Source organism: Emydura macquarii, unplaced genomic scaffold, assembly GCF_026122565.2.
Source record: "Emydura macquarii macquarii isolate MOO-44397 ecotype Brisbane River unplaced genomic scaffold, CSIRO-AGI_Emac_v2 contig_2205, whole genome shotgun sequence".
Lineage (NCBI taxonomy): Eukaryota > Metazoa > Chordata > Testudines > Chelidae > Emydura > Emydura macquarii.
The window spans coordinates 15,753,933-15,762,553 of NW_027132342.1; positions in this window are offsets into that span (position 1 = coordinate 15,753,933).

The window sequence follows — 8,621 nt, forward strand, 5'->3', positions numbered from 1 at the left end:
TCCCTCCCCTCCCCATGAAGCCACTTCCTGTAGCATTTTTCTACGACACCTGGGGGTGGGGGACCTTACCCCCCAACAGGCTCAGTCTGCAGTGGGGCAGGTCCCCTCTCCCTTGGTTTTTTCAACCATGTCTGCAGTTTTCCCCAGCAGCGAGACAGGAAAGCAATAAAATGCAAAATGCAGTCAGCCGAAGCACAAGATTATGCAGAAATTAGAGAAGGAAAAGGCCTCTTAAGTCATATCCTCCTGACTTCAGCCAAGGCAGGATTGTTCCCCACAGTATTATTCACCTGTCTTTCTTTAATTGCCCCAAGCGATCACGTCTCCAACACTCCCCTTGGGAGACCCTTCCGGAGCCTAATGGAGCCTTACGGCAGGAAGTGTTTCCTGACAACCAGCTGAATTTTTCCCTTTGCTCAGTTTCATCCCATTACTCCAATCTACACCGTCTTGTGCCACCTTAAATAATTCATCCTTGGTGTTTACACCTCTCCACTATGTGCAGACTGTTATCGGGCCATCATTTAGCCAAGCTCTACGTATTTAGCTCTTTTAATCTTTACTCATAAATCAGTCCCTTCAGCTCCTTAATCATTTTTGTTGCTCTTCTCTGAATTCCCTCCAATTTGTCAACATCCTTCTGCTAGCGAGGGCACCCAGGACTGAGTGCTGCTTTCTAGGCGGGTCTCACGAGAGCAGCGCAGAGAGGAACTATTAGCCGCACGCTCCAGGGCATGATGTCTCTGGATGTTGTCATACACAGACACCATGAGAGCTAGCTCATTACATACAGCTGGCACCAGGGAATAGAATTCAAGAGCTTTATCTCTTGAAGCACAAACCCTCTACCCAGGGAGTTAAAGAAACAGAACAGGAGCTCCGACAGCAAAGGGAGTTAATATACATATGGGCAAGGCTGACCAAGTCCAGCAGGGGGTAGTGATACACACACACACACACACACACATCCCAATACAAAGAGTAGCTCACTTAGTCCCTTCACACACACGCACGTGCGCGCACTTCCCAATACAAAAAGTAGCTCACTTCCATCCAGTAGAGACGACCCCGGATACTCCAACAACTCTAACACAGTCCCAGCATGCACGCCATAGAAAGAACTGATCTACACGTGTGAGCTCTGACATATCCCAACCAGCCTAGCATACACAATTAGAGTAACAGTTTGTCCGTCGAGAGCAACTTCCAGCCAATGATCTCAAAGCACTTGACAAACATTAGCTTCTACCAATAGTCATTAAGGAAGTAGGAGAGTGTCAGGCCCTGTCTAACTGCTAAGGCAACTGAGGCACACATATGATATGACTTGCCAAAGTTCACGTAGGATGGCTGGGGCAAAGCCAGGAACAGGACCCAGGTCTTCTGACTCTCAGCCACCTATCAGAATCCTGTCCTCAAAATTGTTCTTTCCAACTGGACAAGACTCGTTGTCCAGCTCAATAGTAGGAGATAAATCCTCGCGCCTCCCCTCCCCCCACATCACTAGCTGGAGGCTTGGGTGGAGGGGTCTTTGGATTCAGTTTATCAGCATATTCGATTATGTAAGGTGTGGATAAATAGATAGTTCTGGGTTTTCATACCACGTCCTGCGTCATGCTACCGGGTACTGGTCCATATTTAGACTGCTATTTAGCAACAATACCTTCTCAACCCAGGGCCACTGGTGAGTATTAATTACCTGTGTGAGTACTGATGATGCCAGTGTAAACCCTAAGGTCATTAACCTGAACCTGGTGGCTGATCAACTTGTCCCCCCTAAAATGCCCTGGGCCCAAGGTACCCCAAAGTAGCCATCCCTCCTCCATATATCAGACAGTCAGAGATCTCATTGTTTTTGAGTTTCCTGTTGACTGGTAAGTGTTGAGCAAATAAGGACAATCTCCTCTGTATTAGAAAATTATTTTATGGATTCGATCTACTATGCATTTTTATAGTTCTCATCACTGTAGTATGTGGGCACCTCCCAAACCTCCATGAGGTCGGCAAAGTATGCTAATCCCCATTTTATAAATGAGGAATCATGGCATGGATAAACTAAGTGACTTGCCTAACGTCACCCAAGAAGCACGTGGTAGAGGTGAGAATTAAACCAGGTCTTCTGAAGCCTAGTGCAATGCCATAACCACAAAACTGTCCTTCGCCTGAAGCTCCCAACTGGCTATCCTACCGTTGATGTCTTTCCTGTGACACCAGTGCCAAAATAGCGTACCACCTGGCTCTTTTTTGTCATTAGGCCCAACATTAATCCCGTTTAATGACAGCAGGAAAGCTCTCCCACCAGATCACCCCTGGAGGGAGGGTGTCACGAACCTTCAACCTGGTCCCCAGCCTCTGAACAACTGCTTTTCAGCCCAACACAAGGCATTCTTTAAACACTTCGTCTCTAGAAACTTGCTGCTCAGAACGTTCTGTTCCTTGACATCCTGATGTTCAATGTGGTGCTAGGATTCCTGTCTTTATGGCTTGACTCGACATCATCACATATTGAGGCTACCTCACTTAGTCACAAAGCCTCACTTGAGACTGAGATTCCCTGATTGCCTATAAGATGCAGGCCAAACCCAAGAAGACCAGGACCTTCCAGTGAATTTCAAAGCAGTGGTGCACTGGCTGGGGCTGGCCTAGGCGATTTTACCCCAGCAGCAGAAACTGAAGGATATGGTCTTCTGCCAGCACCGAGGACATCCTACCATCCTGGCCAGCACCTTTGTTCTTTTGAAAAAGGAAACAAAACCATCCACACTGAATGCAAAGGTCACTGCTCCCTGGACGAATGACACCAACACCTTTCCATATGTGATTGCTGGACCACCTAGATGCCACACCTACACATGGTCTACAATGGACCAAGCGCTGCCCTGGTATGTCTTTTGTCAGACCATGGTGCCATAAGCTCTCCTGAGTTAAACTGGCTCTGAGGCATCTGCTAGGATCTACTGGAGCTTTCGAGGCTCTAAACAGGCCTCCCTGAGGCCGCTAAGATTTTTCATGGCTGAAAATGGCTCTGATAAGATCTTCGGAGCCTGAACTAATTTTGAGGAGGCTGCTAAGATCTTGCCTGCCTGAACTGGCTCTGGCATGGCCTCTAAGATCTCCCATGAGGAGCTCAGGGCTGCCTCCATTCATGGGACAAACCCAAGAGGGAGAGAGGAACCGAAGCCCCTTTTCTCCCCTCTCATGTGATCAGTTTAGCTATGTGAAATTAACAATTCATTCCAAACTGCATCCAAGCTGCATGTCACAGTAACCCACTCAAAACCCTCCTTGCTTCTCGCCTAGGGATTGCCACCCGCGGATTGATCCCACCCCCCAGCACCTGGGGAGACGTCTTAGCAACAACCCACTCATCACAGTGGGGTGAGGGCCCCAGACACAGACACATCCCTTCCCGTGGTGCCTTAGCTGTTGGGCAAGGCAGCCAGTCCCCGTAGCACTGCCAGCTGTGCACGCTGGCGCTGCCGCCGCCCTCCATGCGGAGGGGGCACCTAGCTGGCAATCTGTCTGATTGGGGGGCTCTGCCCTCGCTCTCCCTCCTTGCCCCCTCCCCCGCCGTTTCCTGGCCTGTGCCTTCCTGCGATGCAAGCAGGGAGGGAGCGGGGGAGGGCGGGGGCGGTATTTAAATGGATTAATAATGCATGGTCCATGCAAATGAAGCTTTCCTTGGCTAGTGCATTAGCGCTGCCGGCAGGCTGCACCTCCCCCGGACCCACGGGGGGGCTGCTCCGCACAGAGCGGGCTAGGGCGAGCGAGGAGCGCCGCGGCGGGGTAGCGGAACGCCCAGGCGATCGGGGCCCCGCTCCCGGCCGTACCCGCCCCCGCCCCGGGCGTGACAAAGCGCGGCGCAAGCGAGCTTCCCGAGCCCAGTGAAGCACACCACAGCACCCCGCCCCCACTCCCCCGGGGATGGGCCACCCACACACCTGCCAGGCGGCCCGCGGCAGAGCCCCCAGCGCAGCACCCCGGCCTCGGGCCGAGCAAAGCCACCCCTGCAGGTGTGATCTCAGGCAGGCCCCCTGCGCGGGGGAAGGGCCGTATATTGACACAGGGACCCATGTGCACTCGCGCACACGTGCGCACACACACAAGTACGCATGCATTCGCATGCACAGCCCTGCGCGCGCATGCCTACACGCGTGCTGACAAGCCATGCACCTTGCACACGCACACGGCGGGGCAGACGCACGGCACCTCCCGAGCATGTCGGCTGCTGCAGCACCAGCAGGTCTATGCCGCTCTCCGGCCAGCTCCACTGTCTGTCCTGAGATGCATGGCAATGAGATGCATCTGTCCCCCGCTCGTTCAGATCCTCCTCCCCTCATCCCATGCCCCAAAGCAGGGTGATGCTGATGCATGAAAATGTGGGCACGCTTTCCCGGCTGGAATAAACCGGCGCGCAGACACCCGTGCTCCTAGCACAGCCGAGAATGAGCCTCCGGGCTGGCCCGCCGTGGGCAATGGCCAGCTGCAGACACACACACACACACCACGCATTCATTCACAGGGAGCCTTCTGCAGCCAGTCACGCCTGCCAGCAGAGCCCTGGGCAGGCAGAGCGAGCAAGCAGCAGGCTGGCTTCCCCCACCCCCCCCCCCGCCCCCTCAACCCCCACCGCACACGCACCTCCAGCCTCTGCAAAGAGCCCCCGCCAAAGTTTGCAAAGCCCACGGGGGGGAGGGGGATGGACGACAATCAATCTCCCTTTGCCACCGCAGTTGCCATCAAAAATGAAAACCTACCCCTCCCGCTCGGGTTGCAACGGAGAAATCCAGCCGGCCCCCGGCTGCACACCGCCGGCTCAGGAACTACCCCCAGCCCGAGGCAGTGGCACACCGGGAGACCGCGGGCATTCAAGGCACCGCTCCCTCCCCCCTTCACATGTGCTTCACCTGGCCAGCCCCTCGGAGCCTCCGCTCTCCCTTCACCACTTGGCTCCGGGTCCTCTCTCCCCCTCCCTCGCGCTGCCCCCCTCCCCAGGAAGCAGCTGCAGCCCTGCCAGCGGCAGGAGAGATGGAGGGGGAAGAAGAGATGCAGAGGCGGCTTTGATCCTTCTCTCCCTAACCCGGCTGGGAGACAAGGGGCGACACAAAGAGCTGGAGGCGGGGGGCCGTGGCGCCAGCCCCACGGTGCATGCACAGACACTCCCCCCATCCCCCCTCCGCCCCGAGACACGTACCTGCCGAGCTGCCCGGGATCCAGCGGGGAGACAGACCCCTCTTGGCTCCGGTCGCTAATGCAAGGGCTGGCGCTCCCGCCGCGCGCGCCTGTGTGTGTGTGTGTGTGTGTGTGCGCGCGGGTCCCCCCCCCCTCCCGCTCACCCCTTTGCACGGTGGGTTCCCTTCTCCCCCCGCTGTCTCATTGCCCCGAGGCCCAGCTGCCGGGCTCACGACCCCCCAGCCGGACGGAGACGGAGGCTGAAGCCGGGGCAGGCAGAGACAGGCGGGGGATTCGCTGCATCTGCATCCCCGGCAGCACCCGGCAGAAAGGGCTGTATTGGCATTTAAACCGCCAGTGATTAATTCGGCCCAGGCTGAGCTGCTCCGGCTCTGGGGCGAGAGGCGAGGCGGCTGCTCCCAGCTGGGGAGCCTGTGACAGGCAAAGGTCTGTCTCCCATGGAGCTAGCGCCCAGGTCCACGCCTTCCAGCCACAGCTCCGTGCACAGAGGTAAGGGGGGGACCTCAGTTAGAGATGTTAAACCACACACATGCAACAGGTGCTGGGGAACTACCCACATACACACCACATCACACACATGCAACAGGTTCTGGGGAACTACCCACATACACACAGCATCACACACATGCAACAGCTGCTGGAGAAATACACTCCTCCCCTCACACAATTGCACACATGCAACAGCTGCTGAGACACTATCATCCCCCATACACACAAGCACAGCAGCTACAGGGAAATTACCCACATCCCTCACAAAAACAGACACACTAGCAGTGTAGAGAAATAATGTGTGCCTCCAACCCCCCTCTGCTCCACAGAGACATATGCAACAGCTGAAAAGAAGATAGCTCTGTTCCTCACACTCACAAACACCACAGCTATAGAAAAACTGTCCAGCTCTCTAAGACACACACACAGACACACAACAGCTGCAAAGAAACTTTTCATATCCTTCACCCAAACACACACATAGATGCAACAATCGAAGGGAAATGGTCCAAGTCCTTCAAACACAGCTGCACAGAAATGGCTCACATCTCCTTCTCCCAACACACACATGCACACAAACAACAGCTGGAGTGAAACCAGCAGCTACGCACAAGTATAAACACACATACAACAGCTTCTGGGAAACTTTTCATCTCTCTCTCACAAACACACACACACACCAGCTGATGGGAAACTAAATGCAACAGTTGTAGAGAAACTACCCTGATCAAACATACCTGCACAAGCTTATGGAAGAGCTTTATTATTATTATTATTTATTATTATTTGTATTGCAGTATTACCTAGGAGCCCCAGTCATAGACCAGGAGCCCACTGTGCTAGGCCTGTGCAAACAGAACAATAAGATGGTATAACTACTCCATCTATCAAACACACACACACACACGCACAAGTGTAGGGAACAAATACAGAGAAACTCTCTCATCTGCTATAATATTTCATGGGTCCCACACATCCATAGATTCCAAAGTGCTTTGCAAAGGAGGTTGGTATTATTATTCCCATTTTACAGTTGGGGAACTGAGGCATGGAGAAGTAAAGTGACTTCCCCAAAGCTAAACCAGTGACAGAACTGGGAATTTAAGCCATATCTCCTGACTCCCAGTCCAGTGCTCTATCCACTAGGACTCTGTCTCTCTCATTCAAGAAGTGGAGATGGACTTACAAGTCCCTCATACAAACAGAAAAAATGCATTAAATGTAACTACCCGCATCCCTCCCAGTGGCACTAATTATGGAGAGCTGGGAGATAGGGGGGACAAAGGTCCAAGCTTTTTACATTTGCCCATTTTCCACAGGGCGTCGAGCCAGGGGGCCATGGCCCGACCACTTTTAAGCAATGGTCCAATACTAAATCAGAACCATTACTGCCAGAGTGGTCCAGTGCGTCACCCCGGCTGTGTGGTCGCAACACCACTGAAATTTGGCCCGGCTGTCCCATCTCTCGTACATACACAAACACAGGCAACAAGTGTAGAGAAACTGGCCCCATTCCTTACTCTCAAATTCAAAGCTGCAGGAAAACTAGCCCCATCCCTTCCACACATATGCAACAGCAGCTGCAGCAAAGCTATTCTGTCTCCCCTACACAAAACACCCAAGTGCACCAGCTCTAGGGAAACCAACTACCTGTGTTCCACACACATATTGCATGGGCAATAGCCTCTTGGAACGATTACATCACATACACACACGCACACGCAAGCTTCAGGAAAACTACTTTATCTTCCCCATCCACAACAATTCTAGGAAAACCACCCACAGTGCACATATGCACACACACACAGATTTGAGAATCCAAGGGACTAAGAATGGACAAGACACATTAAGCCCCATCCCCTGCTCCAGTGCAGAATTCTTCCCTGTAGTATATTCTGCGTGGCTTTGTCCATTCCATCTGTAAATGTCCCTGGGGGATTATCCCATGGCTGAACAGACTACAGAAGTTAAGAACGTTTTCCACACATTCTGCCTGTCAGCTGTATAGCTAGTCCCTCTCCCAGCCCGTCACCCCAATAAGCAAGGCCTTCCTTTCTCCCCTATGCACTTCTGCCACTAGGAGCCTGGCCTTCCAGACAGGCCTCAGCGTTCAGTTTCATAAACGTCACCCTCAAAGAAGATCAGTGAGCAGACAAGGGGGAAGGGCCTGGGCCCCATTAAGGTATCTGTATGGCATTCTGGAGAAGATGATTGAAGTAGCCCCAGATGGGTGTTTGGAGTGGGGGGTGGGGCAGCCATTCCCAAAGGAACATGAGGGGAGCAAGTCATTCACCCCATCTCATCCCCCCACTTCTTGATCCAGGTGACCCCATGAGTGGGAAGAGGGAGGGGAGGAAAGTGGCTGTATACACAAGGGAAACTGCCTTTTGGAGCATGGTGAGGGGTGGCAGGGGAAGGGGTCACAATGGGAGGGATTCCAGATCATAGTGCCAGCTAAGCTCGCTCACTCTCTCCCTCCGTCTGGCCGTCTGTCTCTGTCCCTCATCAGGGTTGCATTGGCAGTCCCGGATCTGCTTGGGAAAGAAGGAGGGACCCACAAGGAGGCCAGGTTCAGCCTCTCGCTGCAGTCAGAATCTCTCCGCTGATCTATAATGCGGCGAGCAGTGACAGATTGATTTTACAGCTCTGCTTGGAGCCGGCCGCTGGCCCTGGGCAGAGGATGAATCAGCTTTCTCTGGGCCTTGACTTTTATTTCATTATTTTCTCTGAACCTCCCTCACAGGCAGCTGAAGAGAAAGAGAGAGGGAGAAACACAAAGTCAGTGGCAGGTTTTTTTGTCAGGCATCCCCGCCCTCACAGCCTGGGTCTGCGACTCCAGAAGATGGGAAAGAAGAGGGAGGGGGAATGAAAAGTCCTGTTGCCCCTTACGCTGGCACCTTGTTCTGCACTAACTGCCCTGTTCCGAGCAGCCAGGTCCA